This window comes from Panthera onca, chromosome B3 (genome assembly GCF_046562875.1).
Source record: "Panthera onca isolate mPanOnc1 chromosome B3, mPanOnc1 haplotype 2, whole genome shotgun sequence".
NCBI classification, from domain to species: domain Eukaryota; kingdom Metazoa; phylum Chordata; class Mammalia; order Carnivora; family Felidae; genus Panthera; species Panthera onca.
The window spans coordinates 61,402,922-61,423,182 of record NC_138344.1 but is presented as its reverse complement, the minus strand read 5'-3'; the positions used below and the strand labels follow the sequence as shown (position 1 = coordinate 61,423,182).

General features: G+C 43.3%; 1 pseudogene across 1 annotated transcript; it reads left to right on the top strand.

Annotated features, from left to right (window-relative positions):
• The first annotated feature begins 25 nt into the window (after window positions 1–25).
• On the top strand, window positions 26–16,629 carry LOC132669238 (large ribosomal subunit protein uL11 pseudogene; annotated as a pseudogene). The gene is made up of 2 exons (XR_013556256.1): window positions 26–109; window positions 15,991–16,629. The product of XR_013556256.1 is annotated as a large ribosomal subunit protein uL11 pseudogene (transcript).
• The last annotated feature ends 3,632 nt before the right edge of the window (window positions 16,630–20,261 follow it).

Sequence of the window (20,261 nt, the reverse complement as noted above, 5' to 3'; positions counted from 1 at the left end):
CTCTTAACTGTTTACTTTTTTCCAGATCACAAAAATGAAGCATCTCTACATAGAGAAAAGTCTGGAAAGACATATGCCAAAATGTTAACAGCTGTTATCTTTACATGATGTGAGTTAAGGGGACTTGTTTTCCTTTGTGCCTTCCAAGTTTTTTGCATTGAGCACAAAATGCTTTTGTAATTAGGGGCGCATGGGTGGCTCAGTTGGTTAAATGTCCAACTCTTGGTTTTGATGCAAGTCATGATGTCGGTAGTTTGTGAGTTTGAGCCCCACATTGGGCTCCGTGCTGACAGTGCACAGCCTGCTCGGGATTCTCTCTCCACTCTCTCTTTGCCCCTACCCCACTTGTGCTCTTTCTCTTTCTCTGTCACTCTCCTCTCAAAAATAAACTTTAAAAAAAAGCTTTTGTAATTAGAGAAGAGCCCAAAGAATATTATCACATTAAAGATAATACATAGGGTGCCTGGGTGGCTCAGTTGGTTGAGCGTCCGACTTTAGCATAGGTCATGATCTTGCGGTTTGTGAGTTCAAGCCCCGCGTTGGGCTCTGTGCTGACAGCTTGGAGCCTGCTTCGGATTCTCTGTCTCTCTCTCTCTGTGCCCCTCCCCTGCTCACACCCTCTCTCTCAAGAATAAATAAAGATAATACATAGTCCTTGTAGACAATTAGGAAAATGTAGAAAATCATCCTACCACCTAGAGATAACCACCCTTGATCTTTTAAAATGTAAATGTTATGGAAAGGTTCTTTTTCTTGGAACAAGGACAAAGACTACTTTGGCTGTCTCCTACCCCTCTGTCAGACTTTCCTTCTATCATTGGGTGTGGAGCCTTTGTTCTCACCTTTACATTGTTGCTGGGAGCCAGGGGAAACTCAGGGGAAGAAATGGGCTAAGAGAATGGCATGCCTCTTAAGCATTAGAAATAAGAGCATAAAGTTTGCTTCCAAGTATTTCCACTGGAAAATTTTAGGTTAGAAGCTTTCAGAGCAAACTCATGAGAATATGTAGCAGGAGGCGTGAGAACTGGGTCCCTCTCTGTGTGGAGGGGTGTGGGAAGACAGGGAGGGACACAGGTATTGCCCTGCTGGCTGAGAGCAGTGGAATGAGGCGGGTGCTTCTGAAAGCAAATATCCTGAAAAACCTGTTGCTGGCATCCCAGATTCTGGTTCCCACGTGGATCATAAGACCTGAATTCACTTCCAGGGAAATGGCTTTCAGAATGGTTCCTGCTGTGATTGGCTTTAACTGCCTGTAATGATTATCTGTGTGGTAATGTTTGAGAATTCTTGATTGAGGAGACCTTTACTCTCAAATCATTATTTACCATTAATGGGCTCCTGTTATGTGCTAGGCACTGGGCCAAGCACTTCGTCTGTATTATCTCATTTAATACAGAGAGCATTCCTGTAAGATGGGAATATAATTATCCTCCAATAGGACAGAAATGCAGGATAAGTAACTTGTCCAAGGTTATGTGGTTAATGAATGGTCAATCAATTCAGGCTTGAAACCCACTAAATCAGAGAGTCCCCTAAAGACTGCTTTTTCCCTCCCTACCATTCCAGAGAGCACCTTAAACAGCTCTGTCATAATCATATTATCTTTTGGGTGAATGCAGGTCAGTACTAGGTACCTTTTAAAATGTACAAGAGTTATGATATGAGTATGTGTGTGTGTGACAAAGTGAGAGTCATCTACCAGTAATTAAATCTGTGTAAATAATTTTCTCAGCTCAGTCTCTTTTCCCCAAGTGTCTTGGCCCCCCATGATCAAGGGGTTTGAGGTAGGTGATAATAATGGCATTTTTTTTTTTTTTTTAATGCTTATTTATTTTGACTGAGGCGGGGGGTGAGGGGTAAAGTGAAAGAGAGAGAGAGAGAGAAAATCCCAGGCAGGCTCCACACTGTCAATGGCTGACATAGGGCTCCTTTTCACAAACCATGAGATCATGACCTGAGCCAAAATCAAGAGCCAGTTGCTTAACCAACAAGGCTTTTTTATTTAAATTTTTAAAAATGTTAATATTTACTTCTGAGAGAAGAGAGAGAATGGGGAGGGGTAAAGAGAGAGGGAGACACAGAAAATGAAACAAGCTCCAAGCTCTGAGCTGTCAGCACAGAGACCGATGCAGGGCTCGAACCCACGAACCACAAGATCATGACCTGAGCCGAAGTCAGAAGCTTAACCAACTGAGCCACCCAGACACCCCATGATAGTGGAGTTTTTAAAAACCTTTTTTGGGGGGCATGTGGGTAGCTCAATTGGTCAAGCGTCTGACTCTTGACTTTGGCTCAGATCATGATCTCATTGTCATGGGATCAAGCCCTGTGTTGGGCTCCACAGTGAGTGTGGGCCCTGATTGGGGTTCTCTATCCCTCTCCCACCCCTCCTCCTGCTCTCTCTTCCTCTCTCTAAAAAAATAAATAAACATTGAAAGAATAAATAAAAACCCTTTTTTTTGAAGTATAGGATTCATCCCCAAAAAATATGCCAATCAGAAGTGCACAGTCCTTAAGAATTTTTCACAAACAGATCCAAATAACCAGCAACCAGATCAAGAGACAACATTACCAGCACTCCAGAAGCAACTTTTTAGGCCCTGCCCCAGCCTCTGCCTCCTCCCCCCTCCCCAAAGGTAACCTCTATCCAGATTTTTAACATCATGGATTAAAGTACTTCTTTTTAAAGTTCATATAGAGTCATACAGGTTGGATTATTTTGTGTGTGCTTTCTTGCACTCTGCAGTGTGTTTTCCAGAATCATCTAACCACAGCAATTTTGAGAAGTGGGGGTCAAAAAGAAGAGACAAGAGTAGAACAGTGGTTTTGTTCTGTTTTATATTTTTGTTTTTTATTAATGTACCTAGCTCAGTGCCTCTCATACTTCAAACAAGATCCCCAGACAGATCACCTGGGACTCTTATTAAAATGTAGACTCTGATTCAGTAGGTCTGGGGTGGGGCCTGAGATTCTGCATTTCTAACCAGCTCTTAGGTGATGCTGATGCTTCTGGTCCACACTTTAACGTGCAAGCACTATTCTCCATCAATAATTTGAAAGGGTGCAGCAAGTATTTGCAAACTCGTTCAGTGACTGCAATATAGAATCATTCTAACAGAATAACACTAATGGAAAAGATTGGAGCATAATTTAATTTCTACATCTTATAAAATTTAATTACTTTTTATGTGTTTCTGATTGATATCTTTCTACTTTAAAATATTATTTTTTCAAATAGATGTCAAATACCCATGGTAAACAATTTTTAAAGTATAGAAAGGTAGGGGCAGCTGGGTGGCTCAGTTGGTTAAGTGTCTGACTGACTCCGGCTCAGGTCATAATCTCACAGTTTGTGAGTTCCAGCCTTGCATCGGGCTCTGCTGTCAGCGTGGAACCCACTTCAATAACTTTTTTTTTGTAATGTTTATTTATTTTTGAGAGCGAGAGAGAGACAGAGTGTGAACAGGGGAGGGGCAAAGAGAGAGAGGGAGACAGAGAATCTGACACAGGCTCCAGGCTCTGAACTGTCAGCACAGAGCCCAATACTGGGCTCAAACCCACGAACCGCAAGATCATGACCTGAGCCGAAGCGGGATGCCCAAAAGAACCACCCAGGTGCCCGAACATGGAGCCCACTTCAGGTCCTCTGTTCCCCTCTCTCTCTGCTGCTCTCCTGCTCACTCGCTCTTTCAAAAATAAATAAATACTAAAAAAATACATGTAGAAAAGCAGACAATGAAAATAAGTTGCCTTGTGCTTAGCTCTTAAGTTTCTATTCCCAGAGGCAACCACTGTTACTCATTTTTTGTGAAATTTTCAATAACCTATACACTTGTATTTTTGTTTTGCACAAGTGGTAGGTTATTGTACATGTTGTTTTGCCCCTTTGCTCTTTTTATTAACAATATGTGTAAGTAAATAGCTAATGGTATATACTCTGGATATTGTTCTAAGTGCTTTCGGTATTTTAACTGTAATCTTCACAACAACCTTGTGCAGTAGATACAATTACTGTTTCCATTTTATGGATGTAATTCAAATCTAGTATACCCTCCAGAGCCTCTATTATGAAACTTTTCCCTAGCTGTATGTATGCATCTTTGCTCCTTAACATTGAACATTTAGGTTGTTTCCAATATTTTGCTATTATAAATAGTGCTGCAATGAACTTTTTAGGCATATCATTGCATACTTGTAGGGTTGTATCTATAGAAGAATTCCTAAAAGAAAAATTGCTGAAGGAATTTGCATTTTAACTTGTGGTTGATACTGCCAAGAACCCAAGAATCCAAGGTGAGTTCTGTTCATCTGGTAAGTGAGAGCAGTATTTCATTGTAATTTCAGTTTGCACTTCTCATTATAAGTGATACACCTTTTCGTATGCTCTTAGCCATTTTGATCTTTACTGTGAACCGTTTGTCATAGACTTTTTTACTAAGTTGTTGGTCCCTTGTTACTAATTTGTAAGTGTTCATTTTATATAAAGGAAATTATTCTTTTGTGGTACATGGTGTAGATGATGTTTTTGCTGTGGTTATTTGAGTGTGTATGTGTATAGGTTCTGGGTTTTGTGTCATACTTAGAAAGGACTTCTCACTGCAAGATTATTATTATTATTTTTTTCAAGTAGGCTTCACGCCCAGCCTGGGGCTTGAACTCAAAACCCTGATGTCAATAGTCAGATGCTTTACCAACTAAGCCAGCCAGGTGCCCCATGCAAGAAGACTATTTTTAAAAACCTGCATTTTCTTCTAGTGCTTCTAAAGTTTATTTTTCACTGTTTAATTTTGAGTCATCTAAAATGTATTTTGGAATAAGAAGTGAGATATGGATCCAAATTTATTTTTTTCCAGATGGCTATCCATTGTCCCAACACTGTATACTGAATGATCTATATTTTCTGCACACTTCTTTAATAATCCATCTCTATGTATTTATATACTTCTTTTGTTATATACTATGTTCACATATGTATTTGGGTTAATTTCTAGACTCTATATTCCATTTCCATGTGCCAGCACGACTACTGTAGATGTATTGTGTAGTTTTCCTACGTGCTCCTCTTATATTTTTTTGCAATGTTCCTCAAGGTTTAAGGAACAGCATCATGGGTGTTAGCATATGGGGATAGCTCATAGGGGGTAGCATGCCTGCAGTCTACTGAAGGACTGCAGGTCTCCCAAGGCTTTACAGAGTGATTTGTCTATGATGTCATCCAGCAAGAAGGGACAGTCAGTCAGGATAAGAATCCAGGGATTTACCTAGTTCCTCTTTCCAATGCCCCAGCCTTAGAGGGTAGAGGTGGTAGAAAGACTGGATTGACTTTTTAGTCATCCTCCACAACTAACAGTTTTCTAAGTCCTATTGAGTCCATTCTCCCAATTTCTTTTGAATGGGTTCTTCCTGCCATCAGCATCCTCAGATCTCTCTCCCCTGTTCCCCAGACTGCTGCAACAGTTCTGGAAGCTTCCTGACCTCTCTCAAGCCAGACCAGTGACTCTGCCTGTTATAAAGTCCCATCCCTCAGCACCTGGGGAATTTGTCTTCGGGGCTCTCATTCCCCTTTTGTAATTAATTAGTTGTGATTATCCAGCCTCTCCCCTTGTAAGTTGAGTGAGCACAGCATCTTGTTTTATTCATTGCAGTATCCCCAGCATCTTAGCCCAAAATCCTAACCTCAGTTTTCTAAAAATGGAAAGGTAGAATGGGAAAATAATATTTATTTTACAAATCCTTTTGATGATTAAGACAAAGGATCTGTGCCTAGAGGAGGGCCTGGCACGTACCCATGGTTCAGTAAGTAGGCACAATTTCTCACCTTTCCCTCAAATTACTGTTTTTCCCTGGGGTAAAGCATAAAGGAGAAGCTATCACTTCCCCTGCCACCCCCTCCCCAAGACACAGACAAGTGGAGAAAGATCCTGAATCATTAAAAGGGAGAAAGGAATTTTACGTCTTGACCCTTGAGAACCCAAAAGGCCCAAGTCAGATGGCCTTGCCTGAACTTTGCTCAAGGGCTCCAGATATGTCGGGTGGGGGCTCTTCTACCCGAGTTTCTGACAAGGGAAGCCTGGGGCGGAGACTGAGGCCGGGGCCTAGCGCGGCCTACCCAACGGCTTGGCGGGCCCACTGGGGACCGGACCACACGCGGGGCCACGCGAAGGATCACGCGCGGTCTCGCTCTGCTCCGGCCTTTGCGGAGGCCTCCCGGCGGCCGGCTGGGAAAGGCTCGGCCGGGGGGCGGGAGGGGGGGGTGGGGGCTGCAGGACACAGGCCCCTTTGTCCGCGGCGTGGAGGGGACCCAGCTGCAGGCCCGCGGCGGAGCGCGGTTGGCCGGCGGGCACCGGGCTGCGGCGGCCTAGGGAGCGCTTCCCCAGAGGGGGCGCCCAGAGACTCAGAGAGGGGGAGCCAGTCAGTTCCAGGTCAGCTGGGTGGGGCCTCCCGCGACTCGGAACAGGGCACCAGCGCCGATGCCGGCGCTTCTTTGTTAAAAGCGGTCCAAGGTTTTTCTCTTCTGGGAGTAAAATTTCATTGAAGGATTGACTTGGCCGCGAGGAATATAAAAGAACTGTGAGCTCGTTTTTCCGCCCTAGGAGCTTAGGTTTTGGGAAACGAGGAAAGCGTCCCTGAGTTTATCCTGAAAGAGCTAAGGAGCATGTGGACAGTAGGCGCCCTGGGAGGGAAGAGGAGGAGAGAGCTGGCGGGGGTGGCTGGAGCCATCTGGGCAGAGCGGAGGCCGGAAAACCTAGCCCGGTGGCTGGAGCCGTGGGGATGCCACACGGAAACAGGGTCTGCAGATGCTTACTGACCAAACTGTAGGTGAAGAGTCCGAGGAAATTGCTGAAGCAAGCAAGCAAACAAACCCATAATCCACTTCAACAAACAATTCTTCATATTTTTTAAGTTTGGTAGCAGAAATCTTTTATTAAAATGAAATATGTATAACATCAATATATAAAATGGTTGAAAATATATTGGTCCTCAAAACATTTAAGTCTTCATTGTTTGTTAGGAAATGCTTTCTTTTTTGTGACCTTGAGGTACCTTCATCCGGCTACAGAGAAAAAAACAAATGGAAAAAAAAAAAAAAAAAAAAGGATAGCCAGAATCCTTTCTTAGTTGCTGAAACTTCCATCCTAACATGGAACATATATTTCTACCAGCACTATCTCACATTACCCTGAGTTGCAAACTTGGGATGAGAAAAGTGTCAAACCTTGTGGAAATAGACTTTCACAGTGCACCAGTAGCGGTCTTCTAGAAATACAGTGAGTATTGTTGGAACTGGGCAGCTTTCTTCCAAACCTACTATTATTTCTTTTAATCAGGTCATGCCCCTTTTTTGATACCTAGAAACTATTTGACACTATAATCATTGTTCCTAACAGTCTCTGTTCAAGCACATACTGCATACCAGCTACTCTTCCTGTACCTTTGTAAACCTCATTATTTTTAATTCTCAACCATAGTATGTTTTAGCTTAGGTAGTGAACATAACTGTTTACTTTGTGTTTTGTTGTTGTTGTTGTTGTTGTTGTTGTTTGTTTATTTTGAGAGGGAGCACAAGTTGGGGAGGGGCAGAGAGAGGGAGAGACTGAATCCCAAGCAGGCTTCCGGCTATCAGAGCAGATCCTGATATGGGACTCCAACTCACAAACTGTGAGATCATGACCTGAGCTGAGCTCAAGAGTCACTTAACTGACTGCACCACTCAGGTGCCCCCATTTTGTGGGGTTTTTCAAAATAACCTTATAATATTAACATGTTTAATCTTAACAATTATATAGGGTAGACACTAATCCTTATTTTTAAAAAAAATTTTTTTTTTAAGTTTATCCATTTATTTTGAGAGCGCGAACTTGAGTGAGGGAGGGGCAGAGAGAATCCCAAGCAGGCTCTACACTGCGGGTGTAGAACCTGATGCAGTCTTGTACCCACAAACCATGAGATCATGACCTGAGCCAAAGTCAGATGCTTAGCTGGCTGAGCTACCCAGATGCCCCAAGATTTTTTTTTTTTTAAGTAATCTCTACACCTACCGTGGGGCTCAGATTTACAACCCAGAGATCAAGAGGCACATCCTCTACCAACTGAGCCAGCCAGGAGCTCCCAAACCCTCAATATTTTTTCAATTAGAAAATATTTTGGGGCCGCCTGTGTAGCTTAGTTGGTTAAGTGACTGACTTCAGCTCAGGTCACGATCTTGCGGTTCGTGGGTTCGAGCCCCGCCATGGGATCTGTGCTGACAGCTCGGAGCCTGGCGCCTGCTTCAGATTCTGCGTCTCCCTCTCTCTGCCCCTCCCCCACTTGTGCTCTGTCTCTGTCTCTCAAAAAATGAATAAACATTAAATAAAATATTTTGAATGCTCGGAAAAGTTTTGAGACAAATACAAATCTCAGTCTTTTTCCATACTTGATTTTGATATTTTGGAAAGAAATAAAACATTGTAGATACGGTGGAAGCCTCCCAGGAACTACTCCCTGATTTCATTCCCATTTCTCCTTTCTCTCCCCAGACATGCATTATTTGAAATTGGTATCTATCTTCCCCTGCATGTTTTATTCTTTTCACTACATTCATATACCCATATATGAAATAAAAATACATCAATTTATTTTTAAGACTTACCCACTTTGATATGTAGGTCTAGTTCATTCATTTAAACTGTTACTTTTCATTGTATGATCACAACACAATCATTTCATTCTCCTATTGATGGACATTTGGTTTCTACTTTTTGTAATCTGAACAATGCTGCAATGCATATTTTTGCTTAGGTCTTATATACACAAGAGAGAGTTTCAGGCTGGTTTTTAGGAATGCACATCTCCAACTCTGCTAGATATTGCCAGGCTCTCACAGTGGCTATAAAAGTAACATTTTCACCAGCAGTAACTGAGAGTTCCTTTTGGTCCACAATCTCAATAGTACTTAGTATTGTCAGATGTTTTAATTTTTAACAAACCTAATGGATGTGAAATGATAATCCATTTCTGTCTTAATTTCTATTTCCTGAATTACTAGTGAGTCTGAGCATCTTTTCGAATGTTTATGGGACACTGGATTTTTCTTTCTTTGATTTGTCTTTGCTCATTTTTATTTACTTACCAATTATAGAAATCCTTTATGTGTTCTGGATCAATCGCATATCAGCTATATATGAGGCAAAAACCTTCTCTTGGTTGCAACTTTTCACTTTTTTTTTTCCTTTTGTACAGAAGTATAAACGTTAACGTAGTCAAATATATTGCATATTTTACTTAATAGCTTTTTGTGACTTAAGAAATTATTTCCAGGGCACCTGGCTGGCTCAGTCAGTGGAGCATGCAACTCTTTTCTTTTTTTGATGTTTATTTTTATTTTTAAGAGAGACAGAAACAGAGTACAAGCTGAAGAGGGCAGAGGGTAAGAGAGACAGAGCAGGCTCCAGGCTCTGAGCTGTCAGCACAGAGCCCAACTCGGGGCTCATACTCATGAACCATGAGATTGTGACCTGAGCCGAAGTTGGTGCTTAACCATCTGAGCCACCCAGGAGCCCCTGGAGCATACAACTCTTGATCTCATGGTTGTGAGTTCAAGCTCCACATTGGGTGTAGAAATTACTAAAAAATAAAATATTTAAAAAGTAGGGGTGCCTGGGGCGCCTGGGTGGCTCAGTCGGTTAAGCGTCCGACTTCGGCTCAGGTCACGATCTCGCGGTATGTGAGTTCGAGCCCGCGTCGGGCTCTGTGCTGACTGCTCAGAGCCTGGAGCCTGTTTCAGATTCTGTGTCTCCCTCTCTCTCTGACCCTCCCCCATTCATGCTCTGTCTCTCTCTGTCTCAAAAATAAATAAATGTTAAAAAAAAAAAAATTAAAATAAAAAAAAAAAGTAGGGGTGCCTGGGTGGCTCAGTTGGTTGAGCGTTCACCTTTGGCTCAGGTCATGATCTCGCAGTTTGTGAGTTCAAGCCCCGGGTCAGGCTCTGTAGTGACAGCTCGGAGCCTGGCACCTGCTTCAGATTCTGTGTCTCTGTCTCTCTCTGCCCCTCCCCCACTTGTGCTCTGTTTCTCTCTATCAAAAAGAAATGTAAAAAAAAAAATTTTTTTTAAATAAATAAATAAATAAATAATAAAAAGTGAAAAATAGGAGGGGTGCCTGAGTGACTCAGTCGGTTAAACGTCTGACTTTTGCTCAGGTCATGAATTCAAGCCCTGGGTCACACTGTGTGCTGACAGCTCAGAGCCTGGTGCCTGTTTCAGACTGTGTGTCTCCCTTTCTCTCTCTGCCCCTCCTCCACTTGTGCTCTGTGTCTCTCTCACAAAAATAAACATTAATATTTTTTTTTTTTTAATTTTTTTTTTTTCAACGTTTTTTTATTTATTTTTGGGACAGAGAGAGACAGAGGATGAACGGGGGAGGGGCAGAGAGAGAGGGAGACACAGAATCGGAAACAGGCTCCAGGCTCCGAGCCATCGGCCCAGAGCCTGACGCGGGGCTCGAACTCACGGACCGCGAGATCGTGACCTGGCTGAAGTCGGAGGCTTAACCGACTGCGCCACCCAGGCGCCCCGGTATTTTTAAAAAATAAATTAAAAAATAAAAAAATAGGGGCATCTGGGTGGTTCAGTTGGTTAAGCATCTGACTTTGGCTGAGGTCATGATCTCATGGTTTGTGAGTTCGAGCCCTGCATTCGGCTCTGCACTGTCAGAAGCTTGGGATTCTCTCTCATTCCCCCTCTCCGTATTTATTAAATAAATAAGTAAAAATTTTATTTATAAAGAAATAAATAATAAAATAAATTATTTCCTACCCCCAAGGTCATATAGTTTGTCTCCTATATATTGTTTTAAAAGGTTTAAAGATTTTCTTTTCAAATCAAAGTCTTTATATTTGTATATGGTATAAGGTAATTTAATTGTTTTTCTTATGCATGTTTAATCCCAGCACCATGTACTGACTAGACAAGAACAATTCAATTCAAAAAAAAAAAAAAAAGAGAAACAACTATAGCCTGGGTACGGATGGGTGGGTGTAGAGATTTGGAGAGAGCTCTGAAGGGAAGAAATGGTTCCTAGGGCCCACCCAGGTCCAGTCTGGGCTCAGGGTCTCTACCTAGATGATGTTGTTGTGTCCTGGCATCAGAGACGGGTTTAGAAAATTCTGAGGAAGGCATTTCTGATCACCTAGACTGCTGTGGGACCTGGTTCCAAATTGGGATTTCCCACCCAATTGGCATTTCTGGCTCCAGCCATTCCCAACTACCCAAGGGAAGGCACATCAAAGCGTGGACTCCCTGAGGCAGGCTAATGTCTGGGGCAGGGAGCCTGCTTGGCAGGTCTAAGGGCAGTATTGACTAACATGGCTTTTTCCACCCATTTTCCCTAGAGCTAGAAGCTCCATAGGTCTCTGTCTTCCACATTTTTACAGGGAAGATTTTTTTCCAAAATCTGATATGTCACCAAATATCCAGCTTTCAAAATCCGGTTCTTTGTCACAAGCTACCTTTCCAATAAGTCAAAACCCTACGTTTTAGATTATTGTGATGGCAGCAACCTCATTTCCATGTACCAGTTTCTACATTATTAAATTATATGGTACATTGATATAACAAAGAGACTACAGAATACAATGGCTCAAACAAAATAGGAATTTCTTTCACTCTCACCCAGCCATCTGGAGGTGAATGGCTTATAGACAGCTTTGTTCCAGATGCTTATTCAGGGACCCAGGTCCCTTCCATCTTGTTCCCCCACATATTCCTAAGGTGTGAGGTGTTGACCTCTTATGTGTGGTCAGAGCTGGGTTACTCCTGGAACTGCAATCTAGCTGCCAGTCTTTATGTCGCTCTGGTCTTCCTTTGGTTGATTTCTCAGAAAGAACTCATGAGAACAGCAGTCTCTGAGTTTTGGCAGTACTCTCAACAGTTTCTCTCTAGCCTTGATACTTGAAGATCAGTTTGGCTGGCTACTGAATCTGTGGTTCACATTTTCTTGTCATTGTCTTAAACATGTTACTGTATTACTTTACGGATAAAGTGTTAACTAGCAAAAAAAGTATAATGTAATTTTTTCCTCTTGGCCTTTTTTTGCCTGGATGCCAATAACCATTTATTTTCTTTTCAAGTACAATAGTTTCAATAGACCATGTCTTTTTATTGGTCATTCTGGATCCATTTTCCCAGATACATGGCATGTTCTTTCAATATAGAGTTCCAAGTTCTAGAATAGAGCTCCTTTTCTGGTTGTATTCATAGAGTGGCTTTAAAATAAATCAAATCAGTAAATAAATAACCTTATATTTTATGAGATTTGCCTCTCTTGCTTCCCTCACTTACTTTTATTTGGACCTACTTCCTATTTGTCCCTGTCCCTGGGATTTCATTCCCAGCAGCTTCTCCTTATTGAGGACCTAAAGAGCTTTGCCTTGGAAGCTTTGTTTGTAATTCTGAGAGCTTGTAGGACCCAGTCTGCCCCGTCACTATGAGACCTTTATTGGATCTTCACGGTCCTCATCAGCGAGCTGGACTCTGCAGGATCCCCTCCCTGCTTCCACTGAGAGTTGTCGATTGGGGGTTTGCCTGCTTTCAGGGTTGCCGAAAGCCGAATTCCTTCCCTTTGCCTCCCTCTGCACGGATTCTGATCCCACACAAGTCTTGTAGCTAACAGGGTTTATTCTTGCCAGCTTGAATTGTGGATTCAGAAGAATGCCTTGTTTATGGAGATGTTATCCATGGATTTTTGGTTGGCTCTCCCAGTTGCATTTTGCTGCCATGGTCGTCTACCCTCACTCTACTAATTTTGCCATATATTACATTTATTGTCATCCAACCCTAAATCTTTTATTATTTACCCAAATTTTCTTTATAACCCAAATAAACTACACCTCTGAACCCTTTTTTTTTAAGTTTATTAATTTTTTATTTTTTGTGAGAGAGAGCAAGTGGCGGGGGTGGGGGGGGGGGGGACAGAATTCTAAGCAGGTCCCATGCTGTCAGCTCAGAGCCTGAAGCGAGGCTCGAACTCATGAACCTCGAGATCATGACCTGAATTGAAACCAAGAATCCGAAGCTTAACTGAGTCACCCAGGCGTCCCTACATCTCTGAACTCTTTTAGCAGCTATGTCTGTCAGTCTTTTCCCTTGGGTGGAGAAACTGCCCCAACCCCTGCTATAAGCACTGAGCCTGACTCTAGTTCCTGACCTAGGCTGAAGTACTTTTTGTCTCCTAAGTGCCTGGCTGCCTCCCCTGCATCTCTACTAGGATCCTCATAGCCCTGAGGCTTCAGTCCTACTCATGACTTTAGGTTTCTGTTTAGTTCAGGGCCACAGAGATTACAATCTTGTTTTTGAGCTCAGCACTATCATTTTGTTGTTTTCTTTTTTGTGTTTTATCTATCCCTGCTATGTGTTTACAGCAGAGGGAGTGCCAAGAGAGCGAACTCACAGAGCCATCTTGACTCAAAGTATCTCAAAAAACATTTGAATGCACAGTGCACGATGAACTGATGAGCCACTATGGGGATACAAAAATGAGTAAGAAAGGCTCTCAGTCTCAGAGAGATGAAGAATCTAGTGAAAGAAGGTGACCCATAACATGCCACCATAAAACAGACTGAAAACTTCTCTATGAGAAGTGGTTAGTAGAGCTGGCAGATCCCAGGAAGACTTGTGAGGGGGCCGAGGAGGGCTCCTCAGAGGTAGTAGCTTTAGAACAGCTCATTTAGAAATATGGTTGTGGGAGTGGATGTGGCAGTTTGGGGACACCATCTGTGAAACTGGAGCACAGGCTGCCTTGGTGGAGTGTGGAGGATGTATTGAAGGAAGAGGCTGGAGGTTTGAGCACAGACTGTGGAGTTCACACAGACTAAGTTCCAGTCCCCCCTCCACCACTAACTAGAGGTATGAGCCTGGACAGTGCACTTCATCTTTCTGAACCTTAGTTTCATCTATAGAAAGGGAATAGAATATCCCCTGCCTCAAAGGGTTATAAGGAGTGTAACTGTTGGTGATGTATATAAAGACACAGTAAACTCTTTTTTTAAAAAGCTTATTTATTTTGAGAGAGGGAGGGAGGGAGGGAGGGAGGGAGGGAGAATCCCAAGCAGGGCCTGAACTCATGAATTGTGAGATCGTGACCTGAGCAGAAATCAAGAGTTGGACACTCAACTGATTGAGCCACCCAGGTGCCCCAAGACATAGTAAACTCTTAGTAAGTAGTACTCATAACTATTATGAGCATTATGAAGGGTCTTGAATATTACGCTATTAACTTTTTTAAAGCTTTGTCAAGGTATAATTTACATACAATAACAAACTGAGCACTTTGCCATTTACTAGTCTTCCTTCTGTTCTCTGGAACAGTCCCTAGAATATTACCCAGACTGTAACGTCTCCAAAAATGTCTACTTGTTAATCTCGGGAACCTGTGACTATGTTAGGTGGCATGACAAAGGGGAATTAAGGTTGAAGATGGAATTAAGTTTGCTAATCAACTACCCTGGAGATGAGCATATTATTCTGGATCGTCTATGGGCCCAATGTAATCAAGAGAGTCTGTGCATAGAAAAGGGAGGCAGAAGAGGGAAAAATCAGACTGTGTGAGATGACTTTGCTGGACATGCCTTTGAAGATGGAAGGGGCCATGAGCAAAGGAGTGTGGGCAGTCTCCAGAAACTGGAAAAAACCAGGAATCATTCCCCCCTGGAGCCTCTAGGAAAGCAGCCCTGCCAACACCTTGACTTTGACCCAGTGAGACCCACTCTGAACCTCTTTCCTCCCAAACTGTAGATAATAAGTGTTGTTTTATTTTATTTTGTAACAAATTAAAAAAATTATTTTTAACATTTATTCATTTTTGAGAGACAGAGCAGAAGCAGGGGAGGGGCACAGAGAGAGGAAGACACAGAATCCGGAGCAGGCTCCAGCTCTGAGCTGTCAACACAGAGCCTGATACGGGGCTCAAACTCACAAACAGCGAGATCATGGCCTGAGCTGAAGTCAGAGGCTTAACCGACTGAGCCACCCAGGTGCCCCTATTTTGTTTTATTTTAAAGATTTATTGGGGTGCTTAGGTGACTCAGTCGGTTAAGCCTCCGACTTCAGCTCAGGTCATGATCTCGCAGTTCGTGAATTTGAGCCCTGCGTCAGGCTCTGTGCTGACAGTGCAGAGCCTGGAGCCTGTTTTGGATTCTGTGTCTCCCTCTCTTTCTCTGCTTTTCCTCCCTTGCTCACGTTCTGTCTCTCTCTCTTGAAAATAAACATTAATTTTTTTTTTCAAGATTGATTGATTGATTGATTTTGAAGTAATCTCTACACCCAACATGGGGCTCAAACTCACAACCCCAGGATCAAGAGTTGTGCACTCCACCCACTCAGCCAGCCAGGTGCCCCAGAAGTGTGTTATTTTAAAACACTATATTCCTAGTAATTTGTTGTAGCAGAAATAGAAAACAAGTAGAGTCTTGAATAACTGCTTGTTGACTACCTGAATTAATGAATCAAGGACAATTCTACTACCTTTTTCTTATAATAATCCTAATTTTAGAGGAGAGAAAATTTAGTTTGGATCATGCCCTCTCCCCGTAAGCTACCCATATCTTAAATAACATGGACTTCTTGGGGTGGTGCTAAAGTGATTTTGAGGTTGATTGAAGAGTAAGTGTTCGTATTCCCCAAAATTCCTATGTTGAAGCCTCATTCTCAATGTCAGAGTATTTGGAGGTGAGGCCTTTAGGAAGTGATTTGGTCATGAGGGTGGAACCCTTATGAATGGAATTAGTGCACTTATAAAAGGGACTCCAGAGAGCAACCTTGATCCTTCCAGCATATAAGGACACAGCAAGGAGATGGCTGTCTCTGAACCAGGAAGTGAGCCCTCACCAGACATTAAATCTGCAGGTGCCTTAACCTTGGACCCCCAGCCTCCAGAACTGTGAGAGATAAATTTCTCCTTTGGCTTTTGGCTTGGAGGAGGCAAAGGTAAAACTGTCTTTGGTTGTCCCTGATCCAGGTGCATCTGACACCAGCTGCCTCCACCATGCTGCCTAAGTTCGACCCCAATGAAATCAAAGTCGTATACCTGAGGCACACCAGTGGCGAAGTCCGTGCCATGTCTTCCCTGGCCCTGAAGATCAGCCCGTTGGGACTGTCTTCAGAAAGCGTTGGTAATGACATTGCCAAGGCAGCCAGTTATTAGAAGGGTCTAAGGATTATAGTGGAACTGACCATGTAGCACAGACAGGCCCAGACTGAAATGGTACTTTCTGCCTCTGCCCTGATTGTCAAAGCCCTCAAGGAACCGCCATGCGACAGAAAGAGGCAGAAAAACAAGCACAGTGGAAATATCACTGTGGAAATATCATGAGATTGTCAACATTGCCCGAAAGATATGGCACCGACCTTTAGCTGGAGAACTCTCTGGAACCATCAAAGAGATCCTAGGAACTGCCCAGTCTGTGGGCTGCAGTGTTGATGGCCACCACCCTCATGAAATAATAGATGACAGCAATAGCAGTGCAGTGGAATGCCCAGCTAGTTAAGGGCTACAAAAGAAAATATTTCAACAAAGGATCACTTGATAACCAATGGAAAAACAAACAAACAAACAAACAAATTTCTGTTTCTTATGATGGACCCAGTCTATGATACTCTGTTATAGCAGCACAAATGGATTAAAAAGGAGTTTGGGGTAATTCCCGATTGGATGCACCATTAATATAGTAATGATTTATTTTATTTTTTTTTAAGTTTATTTATTTGGAGAAAGACCGTGTGAGTGAGGGAGAGGCAGAGAGAGAGGGAGAAAGAGAATCTTAAGCAGGCTCCTGGCTGCCAGCACAGAGCCTCACACTGGGCTTAAACTCACAAAACTGCGAGATCATGACTTGAGCCAAAACCGAGTCAGACACTTAACTGACTGAGCCACCCAGGTGCCCCAACATGGTAATAATTTAAACCATATTCCCTTTGCTACACCTCTTGGTGGGCCAACAGAAGGCATGCTGACCCCCACAAAGCAGCTTGCTTTCTTCTTCCCTCTGGGTGACTTCTTGGGCAGGGGTTCTCAAAGAGGTGGAGGGAACAACATATCAGAGTCAGCTGGGTAATCTTACAAACTATAAATACCTACTACCCCCTTCTTTCTTGCCTCCTCAAGGAATCTTCCCTTCCTTCTCACCCTCCACCCCCTTGACAATTGTCTTTTTTTTTTTAATTTTTTAATCTTTATTTATTTTTGAGAGAGAGAGACAGAGCGCAAGCAGGGGAGGAACAGAGAGAGGAGACACAAAATCCGAAGCAGGTTCCAGGGTCTGAGCTGTCAGCACAGAGCCCGACGCGGGCTTGAGCCCAAGAGCTGCGAGATCATGACCTGAGCCGAAGTCAGATGCTTAACCGACTGAGTCACCCAGGTGCCCCAAGAATCATTGTCTTAAAGCAAATGCTATATGGGCAGAAGGGAGAAGTATACACATAGGGATATGCACAGAGAATTCTTCTGAATTAAAAAAAAAATCAAAAAAAGAAACAAAGACCTCATTCTCATTTAGAGCTTGTTCTAACTCTTATCCTATGACTATGTTCAAGCTGTTGACTTTTTCCATGGCCGGATCTTTCCCAGAGCACAAAAAAGCCCCAGGAAGACTGAACCCAGCTGTGAGTTTCTTACCTTCTGTTCCTTTCTGTGTCACCTCAGATCCTGGGAAGACCAGGATCTGTTAGCTAGTTTTCCACCTGAATGCTAGAGAACCCTCCTGTCTTGCTTGGTACCCAGTCATTCCTGTTTTGCTTTGGGCAGGGTTTTGTGTCCCAGAGTTTGGAATTTCATTGTGCTATGTCTTATCTGGGTCTTTAGTAAATGGATCGCCTTGGCTTCAGGCTTATCTTGCAAAAGCCAGAAGCTTCCTTGGCCCTTTGCTGGGGTTGCCAGGATCAGGACTTCCTTTACTGACCCCTGTTACCTCTCTGACTTGAAATACCCTGTCTATAGTCCTTTTACCCCAGTATATCCTAGTCCCGTAAACAAAAAGGACTGTAGATAATCTTCAGGTTCCTTCTTAGCTCTGTGATTCTGGGATTCTTCTGTCTCTACCATGTTTTCAAGTCAAATTCTTAATTTTTTGGATGAAGAAGTCATATCTCTCCACTACATTATTCTCACTCAGTCTGCAGCTTATTTTCTCTAGAAGTTACTGCTGTCAGGATAATTGCCATTTTGCCCATGTCTGGACCATACAGTTTGTCTTTAGGGATCCCAAATACTTCTATCATTATTAATTGGGTAAAAAACAAAAAACCTTCTTGCCTTTTAGATTTGTTTTTTAGATTATCTTCTCTTAGCTGCTCTGGCAGTTCCTTTGTTCCAATCCCAAGGATGGTGATTCACACAGCTCAGGTCTAGCTCACGGTCCTTAGTCCTGCCCATTCACTGGTGCAACTCCTTTTCTTAGCTGCAGACATCCACTCAGTTGGGGTGAGGAAGTGAAAAATGGACTCCATAAGGCCACAATGTTACCTTTTATAATGCATATTTTTTTAAACATTCTTGAAGACATTCTTTAAAAGAAATGTTTTTAACATTTATTTATTAAAGTTTTTTTTAAATGTTTATTTATTTTAGAGAGAGTACAAGTAGGGGAGGCGCAGAGAGAGAGGGAGACAGAATCAGAAGCAGGCTCCAGGCTCTGAGCTGTCAGCACAGAGCCTGACGTGGGGCTCAAACCCACAAATCGCGAGATCATGACCTGAGCTGAAGTTGACGCCTAACCAACTGAGCCACCCAGGCGCCCCAACATTTATTTATTTTTGAGAGGTAGAGTTCGAGTGGGGGAGGAGCAGAGAGAGAGGGAGACACAGAATCTGAAGTAGGCCTCAGGCTCTGAGTTGTCAGCACAGAGCCTGACGCGGGGCTCGAACCCACGAACGAACCGTGAGCTCGTGACCTGAGCTGAAGTCAGACGCTTAACCGACTGAGCCCCAGGTGCCCCTTCTATAATATTTTAAAACAAATGTTAAACCAGAATGTAATCAGCTCCCAGCACCAGAAAGGGCATCTTTCTCCACAAGGAGAAGGTGTGTGCATGTACTCACCACTGTTGAAGTGGTCTCAAGGCATCATTTTGGCACCACGCAGGAGTAGAAGTTTGCAGATGATGTGTTCAGCCCAGCACTGTCCCTTCCTGAGGTCCTTGGGAGTACAGTAGCTTCTCTTGAACCATATTCCTTTCCAGCAGGAAGTTTCTGGGCTTTTCCCATTGCTACCATCAAGAAGTAGCCTGTGTGCCTGTCAGTCTGCAATCCCAGCACCGACATCCCTCTCATCAGCACCATCCCAGGGAGCTCCTGACTATGCTCAGGGTTTAATGGCCCTTGAGGGAGGCCACATTGGACTCCTTGTAGGTTTAGGTTATGTTCTATGTTAGCTATGAGGGGTCCCAGATTCAACCTGATTCCAATTCAACATTTCTAGGGGCTTAAAATCAATTCTGCCTGTCTATCGTTGGGCCAGAGATTTTTCTAGGATCATCTGGACTCCCTTGAGTTGCTGCCAACAGGCCAGCAGGGAAACTCCAGCCCAGCCCAGGTTGACTGGCCCTGGGACACCAGTGTGGTATCCTGTGGTGTCTTCCACTCACCAACAAGGTCAACCACAGCCTGTTCCTTGTGTTTCAGAGTCCTTACAGTGGAACTGTTTGGTTCCTGCAGGAGCACAGAAAGAAAACAGTGAGGAGGAGGAGTGGGGAGAGAAAGACTCATGCAGAAGAGGGAGAGGAAGTGAGTGATGCTGAGGGAGGAGAAAAAGGCAAACAGCAACAGCAGCAACAGCAGGAGCAGAAAAAAAATAGGAATGTGAGGGCGGGAGGGAAAGGCAGAAAGGCAGGGTTCTGCTCATAACAATATTAACCCAAATTCCTGGGTAACATTTTACAGTGACCCATGAAATCTGGGTGAGAAAATAAGGAAGGAAGCTTGCAGTTTTAATTAATGGTAAAGCCTAGTGTTTCCATGGTCCCCATCCCTGGGAAGATCTATGGGCTAACTTCCCGGGTTTCCTCTGCAACACCCTTGGCAGTTCAGAACTGGGGAGACTAGCAAAGCCAAGTGGCTTTGCTGCACTCCTGCACCCCCATGCAGGCAGAGGGTCCCATATCACAAGGGTTGAGATACCAACAGCTCTCTGAAAACAGTTCACTTTGTCTCTTTCTTTCTTGACTTTTCCCTCTCATTCTGCTTTGTGTCCTCTTTTGTGGATCCTCTTGACTCGAGAACACTTTCTCGGGCCTT